This window comes from Odocoileus virginianus, chromosome 19 (assembly GCF_023699985.2).
Source record: "Odocoileus virginianus isolate 20LAN1187 ecotype Illinois chromosome 19, Ovbor_1.2, whole genome shotgun sequence".
Classification (NCBI taxonomy): domain Eukaryota; kingdom Metazoa; phylum Chordata; class Mammalia; order Artiodactyla; family Cervidae; genus Odocoileus; species Odocoileus virginianus.
Window position 1 is genome coordinate 3,941,431 of NC_069692.1, and position 17,465 is coordinate 3,958,895.

Below are 17,465 nucleotides of genomic sequence, written 5' to 3' on the forward strand. Positions count from 1 at the left end.
ATATGGGGAATACATGTAAATCCATGGCTGATTCATGTCAATGTATGACAAAAACCACTGCAATATTGTAAACTAATTAGCCTCCAACTAATAAAAATAAATGAAAAAAAAAGATAGAAGATTAAAAGCTAAGACAAAATTTTTGAAAATCAAAGCGGAAATTGCAGCAGTCTTCATTCTGAGGAGACAAAGGCCCTCCATGAGAAGAAGTTTTGTGAACAGAGCAAAAAATTATATATATAAAAGCACAGGACAGGGTTAGGGAAGTAGAAGGGAGTAAGCTGACAACTGCATCCAGTTTTTCTCTTGGGCTGCTTGCTGACTCTGGAGGCAGCTAGACTCTGAGAATCAAGGCTTAGTTGGCCCCTGGGAGGAGGTTACTGTGAGGTGTAGGGAAACCAACATATATTTGTGAGTCATGGAGATGGATGCAACAAAACTAGAGGTCTCAAGCACATAGCCAGTATGTACTGTTAGATATTTAGTGAATTTTGAAGCTGCACTAAGTAGGAAGTCAAAAGTCAAAATTGAAAATGTGTAAAACAGGGGGGGTTTTCTCAAACCTCTTGGTATTAAGAAAACAAGGATCAAGTAAATTTCCCCTGAAGATTTGTAGTAGTATACCTTAGAAGAAGAGATAAATAAGAGGTAGATCAAGGCTTTATAATATTGCATTCCAGGTGAAATTTTGTTTAGTTACAATTTCCCACTCAATGTGTCTAATGGAGGAAACTTTATCCTCTTAATTGGACATAATATTATCTGATTTTTATAATGAATTCTCTACATGCAAATCTTGATTTTTTGAACTTCATTTTTCTGTGTTTCACAGATTTTTTTTTTTTTTAACAAATTAGTTTGTCGCAACCCCATGTCAAGCAAGTCTATGGTCACCATTTTTCCAACAGCATTTGATTACTTCAACTCTCTGTGTCATAGTTTGTTTTTTTCACAATATTTCAAACTTTTTCTTTATTATTATATTTATTATGTAAAGCAGAAGGAGAGTATTATTTTTTTGTTGTTGGTCTGTGACCAGTGATCGTTGACATCACTATTGTAGTTGCTTTAGGACACCAGGAAACATCCCCATATAAGACAGCACATTTAATTGACCAGTTCAGTTCGGTCACTCAGTTGTGTCCAATTCTGCAACCCTATGGCCTGCAGCACACCAGGCTTCCCAGTCTATCACCAGCACCCAGAGCTCACTCAGACTCATGTCCATCAAGTTGGTGATGCCATCCAGCCATCTCATCCTCTGTCATCCCCTTCTCCTACAGTCTTCAATCTTTCCCAGCACCAGGATCTTTTCTAATCAGTCAGTTCCTCTCATCAGGTGACCGAAGTATTGGAGTTTCAGTTCTAACATCAGTCCTTCCAATGAATATTCAGGACTGATTTCCTTAAGAAGGACTGTTTGGATCTCCTTGCTGTCCAAGGGACTCTCAAGAGTCTTCTTCAACACCACAGTTCAAAAGCATCAATTCTTCAGTGCTCAGCTTTCTTTATGGTCCAACTCTCACACCCATACATAACTACTGGGAAAACCATAGCTTTGATTAGACAGATCTTTGTTTACAAAGTATTGTCTCTGCTTTTTAATATGCTTTCTATGTTGGTCATAGCTTTTTTTCCAAGGAGTAAGCATCTTTTAATTTCATGGCTGCAATCACCATTTGCAGTGATTTTGGAGCCCAAAAAAATAAGGTCTGTCACTGTTTCCACTGGGAGAAAACAAAGTGATGGGACCGGATTCCATGATCTTAGTTTTTTGAATGTTGAGTTTCAAGCCAGCTTTTTCACTCTCCTCTTTGACTTTCATCAAGAGGTTCTTCAGTTCTTCTTTACTTCCTGCTATAAGGGTGGTGTCTTCTGCACTTTTGAGGTTATTTATATTTCACCCAGAATCTTGATTCCAGCTTGTGCTTCATCCAGCCCAGCATTACACATGAGGTACTCTGCATATATGTAAGCAGGGTGACAATATACAGCCTTGACATACTCCTTTCCCAACTTGGAACCAGTCTGTTGTTTTCATGTACGGTTCTAACTGTTGCTTCTTGACCTGCATACAGGTTTCTCAGGAGGCAGGGAAAGTGGTCTGGTATTCCCATCTCTTGAAGAATTTTACACAGATTATTGTGATCCACACAGTCAAAGGCTTTGGCATAGTCAATAAAGCAGAAATAAAACTCTCTTGTTTTTGTGGGGTTTTTTTTGTTTTTTTTTTATGATCCAACAGATGATGGCAATTTGATCTCTGGTTTTCTGCTTTTTCTAAATCCAGCTGGAACATCTGGAAGTTCTCAGTTCACATACTGTTGAAGCCTTGCTTGGAGGATTTTTAGCATTACCTTGCTAGCATGTGAGATGAGTGCAATTGTGTGGTATTTGAACAATCTTTGGCATTGCCTTTCTTTGGGATTGCAATGAAACTGACCTTTTCCAGTCCTGTGGCCACTGCTGAGTTTTCTAAATTTGCCAGCATATTGAGTACAGCACTTTCATGGCATCATCTTTTAGAATTTGAAAAAGCTCAGCTGGAATTCCATCACCTCCATGAACTTTGTTCATAGTGATGTTTCCTAAGGCCCACTTGACTTCACATTCCAGGATGTCTGGCTCTTGGTGAGTGATCACTCCATTGTGGTTATCTGGGTCATGAAGATCTTTTTTGTACAGTTCTTCTGTGTATTCTTGCCACCTTTTCTTAATCTCTTCTGCTTCTGTTAGGTCCATACTGTTTCTGTCCTTTATTGTGTCCGTATTTGCATGAAACATTCCCTTGGTATCACTAATTTTCTTGAAGTGATCTCTAGTCTTTGGCATTCTATTGTTTTCCTCTATTTTTTTGCATTGATCACTGAGGAAGGCCTTCTTGTCTCTCCCTGCTATTCTTTGGAACTCTGCATTCAGATGGGTATGTCTTCTGTTTCTCCTTTGCCTTTAGCTTCTCATCTCTTTTCAGCTATTTGTAAGGTCTCCTCAGTTTAATTGATAAATGTTGTCTATGTTCTGACTGTTCCACTGACCAATAGTTCCTCTCTCTCTTCCTCTTCTTTGGCTATTCCCTGAGACACAATAATATTTAAATTATGCTAATTAGTAACCCTACAATGGCCTCTAAGAGTTCAAGTGAAAGGATTGATTTTATATCTCCTTCTTTAAATCAAAATTTAAAAATGATCAAGCTTAGTGAGGAAGGCATATTGAAAACCTAGATAGGGTGCCTCTTACATCAAACAATTAGTCAAACTGTGGATGCAAAAATAAAGAAAAGAATGTTTTTGAGGAAAATTAAAGCTACTACTCCATGTAGTAGCTTTATGAATGATAAAACAAAATAGCCTTGTTGCTCATATGGAGAAAGTTTCAGTAATCTGGATAGAAGATCAAATCAGCTACAACATTCTCTTACAAACAAAACTGAATCCAGAGCAATGCCCTAACCCTCTTCAATTCAATGAAACCTGAGAGAGATGGGGAAGCTACAAGGGAAAAGTTTGAAGCTAGCAGGCATTAGTCCATCAAGTTTAAGGGAAAAAGCCATCCCTATAATGTAAAGTATAAGAGCAAGCAGTAAGTGCTGGTGTAAAACTGGAAAATGTTATCCAGAAATTTAGCTAAGATATAAATTTAGCTAAGATAATAAATGAAAGTGTATACACTAAACAATGGGGTTTTTTATTAAGTTTATTTTTAGTGAAACAAAGGTGAATATTTTTAATGATAAAAGGTACAATTCACAAAGATAGACAACATAAACCATTTGACACCTAATGACAAAGAAACAAAGATATATAAAGCAAAAATCAGAAGAAATATAAGGAAAAATAAAAAAGATACAATCATAGACATATTGACATTTCTTTGAGAATACTTTATCAAGTGCAGAAAATAAAAGAATAGTAGCATCTTGAATGATGTCAGTAATTATTTAAATATAATAGATTTCTATTTACATTAATTTATATTAACCTTATATTCTACACAAATATATTTAAAATTTTGTATCTCATACATTGTTGTTAGATGGCCATAGGACATTTAGCAAAACTGGCAGAAAGATATACATTGCTAAAGTTCAAAAAGTAGGATTGGTTGTGTGTGTGTGTGTGTGTGTGTTTGTTATACATATACATATATATATGTTATACATAGACACATATATTATTTTTGAAATTATTTTCCATTATAGATTATTACAAAATATTGACTATATTTCACCATGCTATACAGTAAACCTTTGTTGCTTGTTGCATATCTACTGTTTTAAATTAGAAATCTAGAAATTCTATTTCTACTAAGTCAAAAAAGTGGAATGAAATTCTTTAGTTAAGCAGAAATTCAGAAGGTTTATAAAATATATATATTCTACATATTATTTATATATATGCACATAAGAGATTTTCTGCTATGCTTGATAAAGGCTTAAGAAAGAATTATCAAAACAAAAAAGAAGGAGAGATGGAAAAATTGTAAAACATAAACTAAATGAAATGAGACACTAAATATGAAATAGAAAAAGTGAAGCAAACTAGAAAAAAGTAAAAGATCCTCATTTAGTCCAGTTGTTTTCAAGCACAACTGCTCATTAGAAACATATCTGGCACTCTGACCAATAAAATACTATACCTGGAGATTTGTATTTTTCAAAAAATTCCAAGATAATAATTCTGATATGAATCTTGATTTTTTAAAGTGATTACAATTTTTTCTATTAAATGGTAGTTTTGGTGATGTAGACTTCTATTATTTTTCTGTTGACCAATCATGATACAATGGTATTAAGTGAGTGATAGTTACATAATCACAATAGTGAAAGATGTTTATCATTTTTCACAATCAAGAGCCAGACAAAAAATAAAAGATAATTATATGTGCAAGCCATAATGGGAACATGGATAACTAATATTATAAAATAATTACATACATTTTGAGGGTCAAGCAGAGCAATATGGTAAGTGAAAGTACACACATGCACAGGTTTTCATCTGCTCAGCCCATCTATGTCTTTTGGTTGGTACATTTAATCTATTTACATTTAAAGTAATTATGAATATGTATGATTCTATTATCAATTTCTTAACTGTTTTGGGTCTGTTTTCTGTAAGTAGTTCTTTTCTTTCTCTTGTTTCTTACCTAAAGTTCATTTAGCCTTTGTTGTAAAGCTGGTTTGGTGGTGCTGAACTGTCTTAACTTTTGCTTGTCTGGAAATCTTATTTCTCCATCAAATTTGAAGGAGAATCTTGCTGATATTTTTGGTTGTAACTTCTTCCTTTTCATCACTTTAAATCTATCATGTCACTCCCATGTGCCTTATAGAGTTTCTGATGAGAAATCAGATGGTAGCCTGATGGGAGTTAGTTGCCGTTTTTCCTTTGTTCCCTTTAATATTTTGCCTCTGTCTTTAATTTCTGTCGGTTTGATTGCTGTGTGTCTTGGTGTGTTTCTCCCTTGGTTTGTCCTGCCTTGGACTCTCTGTGCTTCCTGGACTTGGTTGATTATGTCCTTTTTCATGTTAGGGAAGTTTTCAGCTATTATCTCTTCAAATATTTTCTTAGGTCCTTTCTCTCTATCTGCTCTTTTTGGGACCCCTATAATACGAATGTTGGTGTGTTTAATGCTGTCCCAGGGGTCTCTTAGGCTGTCTGCATTTCTTTTCTTTTTTTTTTCCTATGCTCTGTTCTCTGGCAGTGATTTCCACCATTTTATCCTCTGGGTCATTTTCCTGTTCTTATGCCTCAGTTATTCTGCTATTGATTCCTTCTAGTGTATTGTTCATCTCCGCTTGTTTGTTCTTTAGTTCTTTTCTAGGTCTTTGGTAAACATTTCTTGCATCTTTTCAAACATTGTTTACATTCTTTTTCCAAGATCCTGAATCATCTTCACTATTGTTATTCTGAATTCTTTTTCTGGAAGGTTGCCTGTCTCTACTTCGTTTAGTTGTTTTTCTGGGGTTTTATCTTGTCCCTTCATCTGGGGCATAACTTTCTGCTTTTTCACCCTGGTGAACTTTCTGTAATGTGGTTTTTGTTTTATTTGCTGTGGGACTGTGGTTCTTGCTTCTTCTGTCTGCCCTCTAATGGATGAGGCTAAGAGGCTTATGTAAGCCTCCTGATGGGAGGGACTGTTGGTGTGAATAACTTGGTCTTGCACTGGTGCAGGCCTTGTTCAGTAAAGCTTTAATCCAATTATCTGCTGATGGGTGGGGTTGCACTCTCCCTGGGAGTTTTTGGCATGAGGCAACCCAGTCCTCTGGCCTATGGGCTCTATGGTTGGGGTTAATGGTGAACTTCAAAAGGGTTTATGCCAAGGAAGACCTTCCCAGACCGGTGCCCCCATCCCTGTGGTGAGTTGCTGCTGACCCATCCTCCACAGAAGACCCTCCAACACTAGCAGTTTTGGTTCAGTTTCCTCTGGGGTCACTGCTCCTTTCCTCTGAGTCCTTGTGCATGCAAGGTTTCATTTATGCCCTCTAAGACTGGAGTTTCTGTTTACTCCAGTCCTATGGAAGTCTTTTAATCAAATCCCATTGGACTTCAAGGAAAAATTCCCTGGGGATTACCAGTCCCTTTGTTGGATCCCCAGACTGGGAAGCCTGACATGGGGTTCAAAACCTTCACAATAGTGGGAGAACTTCGTTGTTATTATTGTTCTCCAATTTGTGGGTCACTCACCCAAGATTTGATTTTATCATGATTGTGCCCCTCCTACCATCTTGCTGTGGCTTCTTCTTTGTCTTAGGACATGGGGCATCCTTTTTTGGTAGGTTCCAGTATCCTCCTGTCAATGTTGTTCAACAGCTAATTGAGATTTTGGTGTTCTCACTGGAAGAGATGAGTGCACGTACTTCTACTCTGCCATCTTGGACCGGCAGCCTAAACAACAAGTTTTTAATGTAAATACAGCAGGCTTACATTGAAAGATGATGCCACCTAGCACCTTCATAACTAGAGAGAAGTCAATTCCTGGTTTCAAAGCTTCAAGAGACAGGCTAACTCTCTTCTTAGGGACTAATGCAGCTAGTGGTTTAGTTTGAAGCCAATGCTCACTTAGCATTCTGAAAATCCTAAGATCCTTAGGACATATGCTAAATCTACGTTTTTTATGCTCTATAAATGGAAAAACAAAACTGGACAATAACACATCAGTGTATAGCATGACTTACTGAATGTTTTCAACCCAGTGTTGGATCTACTTCTTAGAAAAAAAATTATTTCAAAATATCACTGCTTATTGACAAGGCACCTCATCATTCAAGAGATCTGATGGAGATGAACAATGAGATTATTGTTTTTACACCTGCTAACATAGTAGCTATTCTGCAGCCCATTGACCAAGAAGTTATTTTTACCTTCAACTCTTGTCATTTAAAACATATATTTCAAAGGGCTCCACCTGGCACAGATAGTGATTCCTCTGATGAATCTCAGCAAAGTCAAATGAAAACCTTCTATAAATGATTCACCATTCTAGATGTCATAAAGAATGTTTGTGATTCATAGAAAAAGGTTAAATATGAACATTTGAAGGAGTTTGGAAGAAGTTGATTTCAACTCTCATGGATAACTTTGAGGAGTTCGTGAATTCAGTGAAGAAAATACCTGCAGATATAAAGGAATTATCCAGATGAGTTAGCCAGAATCAAAAACGGAGCCTGAAGATATTACTGAGTTGCTGCTGTCTCATGACAAAACTTCAGGAGATGAGTCCTTATTTCTTACAGATGAGGGGAGAACAGTGGTTTCTCAAGATGAAATCACCATAAAGATACTGTGAAGATTTTTGAAATTGCATAAATTTCAACTGCATAATTGAATATTGCATAAATTTACTTGATAAAGCAGCAGCTGGGTTTGTGAGGTTTTATTCCAATTTTGAAAGAAACTATACAAAATGCTATCAGAGCATTGTATGAGACAGAGAAACCATTCATGAAAGGAAGAGTTTATCAATGCATGACTTTATTTTTGTCTTATTTTAAAAAAAGTTGCCACAGGCACCCCACCCTTCGGTAACTACCACACACTGGCCAGTCATCATTCATCTATACTCAGGCAGCATTCTCCACCAGCAAAAATATTATGACTCCTTCAGGCTCAAATGATGGTTAGCATTTTTTGACAATAAGGTATTTTTTTAATTAAAATATGTACATTGTGTTTTAGATATAATTCTTATAACACTTAGTAGTACAGAATAGTATAAACATGACATTTATATGCAGTGGGATACAAACAAAAATCATGTAACTCACTTTACTGCAATATTCAATTTATTGTGGTGGTCTGGAATCTAATTCCCAGTATCTCAAGGTACACTTGTATCCAATTGAAAATTAATAAATGTTCCAAAACACAGGACTGTAGGATTGAACATCAAAGAAAAAACATGGTAAAACTGATTCATACTCAACCAACACATTGGAGTTGGTAGGCAAGAACTTGAAAAAATCTTAATTAATCTTGTTCTAAAAATTAGAGAAAATGATGGGAAATATATATGGAAGATGAGTAGGTATAGAGACTATTTAAATCTGTATGAAGAACTAGTTAAAATTCTAGAACTGGAAGCTAAGATATGTGAAATTAAGAGTACAAGATATGAGTTTAATAGCAGGTTAGATACAACAAAAGAAAAGATTAATGAACTAGGAAGTTCATACTAACATACTAAAGGACATACTAACATACCTAAATTGCAGCACAGAATTCTGATACAGGAAGTGCAGAAGAGACAAATGGTAACAGTGAAAAGGTATAGTGTATCTATAATTATAATCTCAGAAAGAAGGACAAAAAAGGCAATGTTTCAGTTAAAGTAATATTTTATAGAAACACTGGCAGATTTTTTTTTTCAAAACTATTAGACATCAAGCCATAAAGTCTCTGTAAACCCTAGGCAAATGAAGTAAAAAGAAAATCACAAGACACATCATAGTAAGGCTATAGAAAGAGTGACAGATTTTATTTTACTGGGCTCCAAAATCACTGACAATGGTGACTGCAGACATGAAATTAAAAGACACTTGCTCCGTGGAAGAAAAGCTATGATCAACCTAGACAGCATACTAAAATCAGAGACACTGGTTTGCCGACAAAGTCCCATCTAGTCAAAGCTACGGTTTTTCCAGTGGTCATGTGTGGATGTGAGAACTGGACTATAGAGAAAGCTGAGCAATGAAGAATTGATGCTTTTGAACTGTGGTGTTGGAAAAGACTCTTGAGAGTCCCTTGGACTGCAAGGAGATCCAACCAGTCATCCTAAAGAAAATCAGTTCTGAATGTTCTTTGTAAGGACTGATGTTGAAGCTAAAACTCTAATACTTTGGTGACCTAAGGTGAAGAACTGACTCATTGGAAAAGACCCTAATGCTGGGGAAGATTGAAGGTGGAAGGAGAAGGGGACAGACGGCAGAGGATGAGATGGTTGGATGGCATCAGTGACTTGATGGACATGAGTTAGAGCAAGCTCCAGGAGTTGGTGATGGGCAGGGAAGCCTGGCATACTGCCGTGCATGGAGTTGTAGAGAGTCGGACGTGGCTTAGTGACTGAACTGAACTGAGAAAAATACAAAACTTTATTTCTGATGGATTTAAAGTGGTCACTGTCCTCTGTTGTTTTTGATCACTAGAGTTGTATGTTAATTATCATTCTTGGATACTGAAGAACTAAAAAGTATTGAAAAGAATACTTTGGTCCTCAGACATAGAGAGCATGTAGTTCTGACAACCACCCAAGCTAGAGATCTTTGTCGGGGAAAAGAGTAGTAGGGAATAAGAATAAAGAATAAGAGATTTGCTTAAATTCAGTCCAGGCCCAATGCAAATAGCCCAGGGTCTTTGCATCTCTTAAATCAGGGAGTTAGCTAAATGTCAGATCTAAGACTGACCCTAAGACGGACCATATTGCAATATTTTGACTTCGGGGCCCTGATTCCCATGAAGCCTCTCTTCAGAGTCCCCACCTCTATCAACACCCTGAGCTTGCTCTGTTCAACCCCATCACTGTTTCTCTGCTGTAATTGAAAAGTATGCATCTGGAGTTAATGCTTGCTTACCTTTTCATAATCATCAGAATGGGAATAGTAAGATCCTATCAGAAATAAATACTTATAAGCAGAGAGAGTGAAGAAAGTCAAAGGAACAGCATGAAAGAGCTTTCCACATTTGTTCTTCTCCAAGAAGAAATAAACCACCTTAACAAAGAGTACAGAGAAGGAGCCACAGTTTAAAAAGATTTAAGAGGAAAGTGTTCTTGTCTTCAACAGAGCCTAGAAAAATAACAAATATGGGAAAACAAACAAACAAAAACCTTGCACTCAGCATTAAATCAATCAAGAAAAAAATGCCAAAGGTTATATCTAAGCAGACGTTATCTGACATCTCAGACGGTATATTGCCAGTTGCCCCTCCAGATTCACCATTCTCCCATCTCTAGCACTCTCTCTTTCTACTGGCTTCCAGGGTGATTTGGCCAATGGGATTTGAGTTTGGAAAAGGAAGAGGAACCAAGATCAAATTTTCAGCTTTCGCTGGATCATAGAGAAAGCAAGGAAATTCCAGAAAAAGCATCTACCTCTGTTTTGCCGACTACGCTAAAGCCTTTGAGGGTGTCTATCACAACAAATTGCGAAAGGCTCTTAAAGAGATGGGAATACTAGACCATTTTATGTGTTTCCTGAGAAACCTGTTTGTGGGTCAAGAAGCAACAGTTAGAACCCTGTATGGAACAAATGATTGGTTCAAGATTGAGAAAGGAGTACAACAGAACTGTCTGCTGTCACCCTGCTTGTTTATATGCTGAGCACATCATGAGAAATGCCAGGGTGGATGAGTTATAAGCTGGAATCAAGATAGGCAGGAGAAACATCAACAACCTCAGGTATGCCAATGATAGCACTCTAATGGCAGAAAGCAAAGAGAAACTGAAGAATCTCTTGATGAGAATGAAGGAGAACAGTGAAAGAACTGGCTTAAAATTCAATATAATAGACACAAAAAAACCTAAGATCATAGTATCTGGCCCCATTATGCATGGCAGACAGAATGGGAAAATGCAGAAGTAGTGACAGATTTCCTTTCCTTGGGCTCTAAAATCACTGCAGATGTTGACTGCAGCCATGAAATCAGAAGATGATTGCTTCCTGGCAGAAAAGCAATGACAAACCTAGACATTTTGTTGAAAAGCAGAGACATTCTACCGACAAAGGTCCATATAGTCAACACTATGGTCTTCCCAGTGGTTGTATACAGTTGTGAGAGGTGGACCATAAAGAAGACAGAACACCAAAGAATCGATGCCTTTCAACTGTGGTGCTGGAGAAGACTCCTGAAAGTCCCTTGGACAGCAAGGAGATCAAACCAGTCAGTCTTAAGGAAATCAGCCCTGAATACTCATTGGAAGGACAGATGCTGAAGATGAAGCTCCAGTATTTTGATCATCTGATGCAAACAGCAGATTCATTGGAAAAGTCCCTGCTGCTTGGAAAGATTGATGGCAGAAGGAGAAGAGGGTGTCAGAGGATGAGATGGCTGGATGGCATCACCGATGCAATGGATAAGAACTTGGGCCATCTTCGGGAGATGGTAAGGGACAGGGAGGCCTGGTGTGCTGCAGTCCATGAGCTTGCAAAGTGTCAGCCTGGGTGACTGAACAACAAGCTGCAGAAAAAAATAAAGGAAAAGAATGATACCAGGCTAAGTCAGCTACATTCCCTGAATGATCACTGCTTCTTCCAAGTTAGCCTTCACTTCATGTCTCTCTTTCTGCGTTCTGGTGCCCGCCCTCTTTTCACTTTTAGGGTTTGCTGCTAGCCCTGTGCTGTTCTTTGTGGTCTCCTTACATTCATTGCATCTTTTTAAGTTTTGTGTAAATGAACTCTCCCTGAAATACATTAATTTGAATGTGCCACTTGTTTTTTGTAGGGGCTTTTATGAATACAGAGTCTTACAAGTTTCTATGATTCTACTATGCTTTGTGAGGACACAAAAGTTCAGTTTCTCATATTATCTAGAGAAGTATGGACATAGCACTGAGCCATTGCTATTATAAGGTATAACACAGTGACAAGGCAAAGATCATAAAGGAATGTTGTTGTCTTTGCAAATGCTAGAATAAATAGATAATGACAAAGAACCAGACCCCTCTATACCTAATACCTAATCCCCAAATCCTTGACACGGCAAAGCCCTCCAGAGCATAAGGTCAGGAAATATGTTAAGTTTTATAGAAGGAAAACCATTTCTCTTCTGCACAGATTGAGTAAAAGAAGCATTCTTACACAATCAACTATAAAGTGTTGAAATATTGGCCATTTAGAACCACTTCTTTATCTCTTTTTCAATTAGCTGAGTATGGCAATCTTTCCTGAAAAATACATCTCAGATTTATTTCTCCCTTTCTTTTTTTTAATAAATTATACTTTTGCTTGGTACTTATCTCTCACTCCCGGTCCAGTATAGTGACTTTTTAATGTTATTTTTGTATTAACTAAGCAAAAGCTAGAATTTCCCCTTAGTCTACTCACTTGTGAACATATAGTAAATGTATTTGATATTGACACAGTGGGAATAAGTTTAAACCCTGATAACAAAGAAAGAAGGATGTCAGCTCTCAGAACTAGGGCTAATTCTCTGCATGTGGCATGGTGCTCGTTCCCAGCTTTAAGCCTCCCTCAACACTAACACTTCAAAGTTTATAATAAGTTATTTTTACCTTATTCTCTTACTACAAGAAGTTGCAAACTAAATAAATATTTAACTAGTTTGATGATAATTTAATAGTTTATTGGATTACTTGGATATAGTAGGATGCAAAATAAGAAATCAAACTTATTGTTTCCAACTGTCTTTGCAAATCTGCTCCAAGATTAGCTTTCAGCTTTAGATAAAATTTGGGGCAATATTTATAGCTTTCCTGGTCACTACAAGTCTTTTTTTTTTAAAGTAACAAAAAGTTCATTCTCACATAATATCATAATTCTTAAGTTTATTTAAATCATCTTCCCATTTCCTTCTCTAGATGACTTTTTTTTTGCAATACTGTGTCAGGAAAGAGAGCCAGTTTCCCCTTCCACCAATCTCAAAACTTTAAGTGCCATTGTAGAACCCCCTTCTTCCTGAAAAAGAAGAGGTGAGTGTGGAAATGTTGTGGATGACTGATTTAGTGGCATCTAGGGCTGTACCTTCCAGAAATGATTACTTTTTCTTTTGGTAATACCACTTTTGTTTTCCTGTAGGCCCACAAATACTTTAAGTTTTAAGGTTAGTTTTCCTCTTTCTTACCCTAGTTAACCCTGACTGACAACATATTATAGAAATCAACTATCTCTCCCAGATTTTGAATAAATGAGAGATTTAGAGCTGTTAAAAATACATTCAATCTTAACTTATATATATAATAGCCTAGGAAAATCTCTAATATAGAGAAAAAATAATTAATGCGTGTGATAGTCACCCAGTTGTGTCTGACTCTTTTCAACCCTATGGACTGTAGCCTGCCAGGCTCCTCCATCCATGGAATTCTCCAGGCAAGAATACTGGGGTGGGTTGCCATTTCCTTCTCCAGGGGATCTTCCCAACCTAGGGATTGAACCCAGGTCTCCTGCATTGCAGGCGGAGTCTTTACTATCTAAGCCACCAGGGAAACCAATTAATGTATACAATAGCATCTACAAATATTTTATCTAACCTTCATAAAACCTCTTTGTCACAATGTTATAAATGAGAATATGACACCCAGAGAAGTTGAATTGCCCAAAAGGAATATCAGAGGTACATAACAAAAAGTAACCAACAGTTCATTAAGTAAATAAAAATAGGGTGACTCAAAGAAGTCATTCTCTTATATCTCATCTGTCTTTAAGTTTTTTTGCGGGGGGGGGGGGGTGTAGTTCATTTATTCTACAAAACTGAATAGCATAAATTACTCTAGAGCATAACTTTCTGCCTTTTTTAAGTCTCATTTGGAACTGAGGAATAAACCCTGGAAATAATCAAATAACACTGCAGGACAGTATTTCAAGAAACACTAATCACTGTTACATTTGAAAAAGGGAGAGATTGATAAAGAGGCAGCATGTAAAAATGAAGAGTTAACATAGAACTTTAGTGATCTGGTTTCAAAAGGCAGAGATAAAAGAAATATATGCACAAAAATAAAAGCTGGACAGCACCCACAAATCACTTTTATATCCACTAATAAAGGCAGAATCTGAAAGCAAATTATGCAAATAACAGTTGTGTTACCAAATATTCTAAAAAATAAGCTGCATGATTTCTTATGTTTAATGATGGGTGAGGTGATGTGTATTTAAAAAAGAAAATTTTTATTTAAAAAAAGAAGGATATTAATCAAGTATATGGAATGAACAATACAAAATGGTCAAAGTTAGTAATATGATCAAACTGATTATTCTAGGTGGTGTGAAAATAATAAATTCTTAGTCAAGCTCCAAAAGTAGAAATAGAAATTTAAAGGATCTACACTTATACACATTTAATCATTAGTTGAATAAAGGTGTTTGGCATTGAATATAAAGTTAAAACATACATATGCAAATTTTATATTCAAATTTAGAACCTAATAAAAGACTAAAATTAATTTAAAGTGTATGTCTATTCTGTTATGCTTCATTTATTACTTGAACTTCATTTAAAGACTACTTTGATTCCCTGGTGGTTCAGACGGTAAAGAGTCTGCATGCAATGCAGAAGACCCTAGTTTGATCCATGGGTCAGGAAGATCCCCTGGGGAGGGAAATGGCAACTCACTCCAGTATTCTTGCCTGGAAAATCCCGTGGACCAAGGAGCCTGGAAGGCTACAGTCCATAGGGTCTCCAAGAGTCAAACACAACTGAACGACTTCACTTAAAAGATATTTTAATAAATGATTGTCTTAAATTGGATGCAAAAAGTTTTTAAATGAATTCTACATAATTGGATTAATTTTATGACTCCAAGTGTATTTAGCGTTTAGCTTTTGACAAAAATGTGATTTGTCTTAAATTATTATTTAATGAAAATACTTACTCTTAATTAAATTATAACTCATCTTTTGCTTCATATTTCCCAACAGGAGGATGCAGAAAGAGGGAGATAAAGAAGCAAAAACTTACTTAAGAAATATTGCCCAAAATCTGGGGAGAGATATCAACATCCAACTCTCTGAAGCTTAAAGGTTCCCAAGGAGTTTCAATTCAACAAAAATTCTACTGAAACATGTTATTATCAAGTTGTTAAAATAAAGACAATGAGAGAATTGTGGGGAATTCTCTGGTGGTCTAGTGATTAGGACTCTGTGCTCTCACTACTGAAGATCCAAGTTCAATCCCTGGTCAGGGAACTAAATCTCACAAGTCAGGAAACATGGCCAAAAAGAGAGAAAGAGAGAGAATCTTGAAAATAGCAGGAAAGAAACTTACCACATTCAAGGAAATTCCTAAGTCTATCAGCAGATTTCTTAGCAGAAAGCTTACAGTCCAAGAGAGAATGGGATTGTATATCCTATTTTAAAGTGCTAAAAAAATAAAAACTGGTAAAGAATATTTTAACAAGCAAAGCTATCTTTCAAAAATGAAAGAGTGTATTTCTCAAACAAACAAAAGATGTAACTGCTAGGCTTACATTACAAAAAATGCTAAAGACTATATGACAAAATATTACAAATAGATTTACAATCATTTGTTAACTAGTACACAATATAGAAATACATGAATTATGACCCCAAAACCAACCTAGGGATTGAAAGTTGTGGAGAGGGAAGTGAAGTTTCTGTATGCTATGAAAGTTAACTTGACATCAAGTGTATATATATATATATATATATATATATATATACACACATATATATATACACATATAGAGCATCTTGGAGAAGGAAATGGCAACCTACTACAGTATTCTTGCCTGGAAAATCCCGTGGACAGAGGAACCTGGTAGGCTACAGTCCATGGGGTCGCAGAGAGTCGGACACGACTGAGCGACTTCACTTTCACTTTCATAGGGCATCTTACACCTGGGATCCAATACTAGGAAGACTAGTCCTCTCATCTGGTCTGAAAAATGAGTGTAATGTATAGTAAGACATTAAAAAAAGAGAGAGAGAGAGAGAGAGACTCTTCTAGTGAAGATCATGTTCATGATTGCTCCTTATTGGAAGCAAAGCTGAGGAAGCATATTGAAATGGCCCAGAGTTCTGACTGATTTAATTTGATCATGTTCCCTGGCCTGCAGTGTGCACACACCCTGGCCCCTCTAGCTCTGGGGCAGCTCCCCAGTGGGGGAAAGCCTGCTATTGCTGATGAGATGCACCCTTGGGAAGGATGGAGACAGCTTATACCTGGCATTGCTTCTGAATGGGGTGAAGGCAGTCATTGCTGGCAATCTTGGAAGCAGTGGATTGGGAGCTGTCCGGAGCTCTAACTGAAATGCTACAACTGTCCCGATACACAATCCACAGCAAACACTTGCTCCAGACACTTTTGCTTCAGAGCTGCTTTTCTCTGGGGCAAAAGTGCCAAACCAGAAGTGAGGAGAGCACAAACTTGGAATGGAACCAACTCAGATCCTACCCTCAGGGCTTCTACTCCAGCACCTTGAGACCTGCTTCCAAACCCAGTGGTGTGGTAACAGCCATTGAGCATAGAAGGATGGCTCACATCTGGTCCAGGCTCTAGCTCCTCAATGTCCATCACCCTCAAAGATGATAGCTGCCAGCACACCCAGGGGAAGACAAAACCGGTGCCCACTCAGATTGCATTCTCCCACCAAAGTCACTGCCAAACTGGAAAGGAAGAAGTAAAACTGTCACTATTTGCAAAGACATGATAACATATATGGAAAGTTCTAACATTTCCATTATAAACTATTATATATGGAAATTTCTTGCTTTTCTACACACTAATAATTATCAGAAACAGAAAACAGGAAAAAAATCCTGTACAAAACCACACAAAAAAGAACAAAATGCATGGATCTAAACTTAACCAAGAAGGTAAAAGAACTGTATTCTAAAGCATTTATGAAAGAAATTTAAGAAGATACAAAGAAATTAAAAGATAACCCATGTTAATGGATTTAAAATATTAATGTTGCTTAGTCCCCATACTACCCGATTAAATCTAAAGATTTAATGCAACCCTTAATACACATGATATTTCCACAGAACTATAACAAATAAATCTGAAATTCATAATTTATGTGGAGACACAAATAGCCAAAGCAATCTAGCTATAAAAGAAAAAGCTGGAAATATGCTGACTTCAGACTGTACTACAAAGCTACAGTCATCAAAACAGTAAAGCGTACACATAGATCAATGGGACATGACTTAGTGACTGTACAACAACAACAAAGAGATAGACGCATGCACATATGCTCATTTAATCTATGATAAAGGAGGCAAGAATATTTAATGGATAAAAGTCTCCTCAATAAATGGTGTTGAAAAAATTGGA

The 17,465-nt window shown here is 36.8% G+C and overlaps 1 long non-coding RNA gene across 2 annotated transcripts in view; it reads left to right on the forward strand.

The window, feature by feature from the left end:
* LOC139039606 (uncharacterized) overlaps positions 1-15,278 on the forward strand; it is a 33,595-nt gene extending 18,317 nt beyond the window's left edge. The window contains exons 1-2 of one of the 2 annotated variants that reach the window (XR_011492936.1): positions 13,013-13,140; positions 15,086-15,278. This is a non-coding gene — a long non-coding RNA (uncharacterized lncRNA). Of the gene's footprint in view, positions 1-13,012; positions 13,141-15,085 lie in introns of those variants that run through there. The other variant, XR_011492937.1, reaches the window with a different exon arrangement.
* Positions 15,279-17,465: the final 2,187 nt, after the last annotated feature.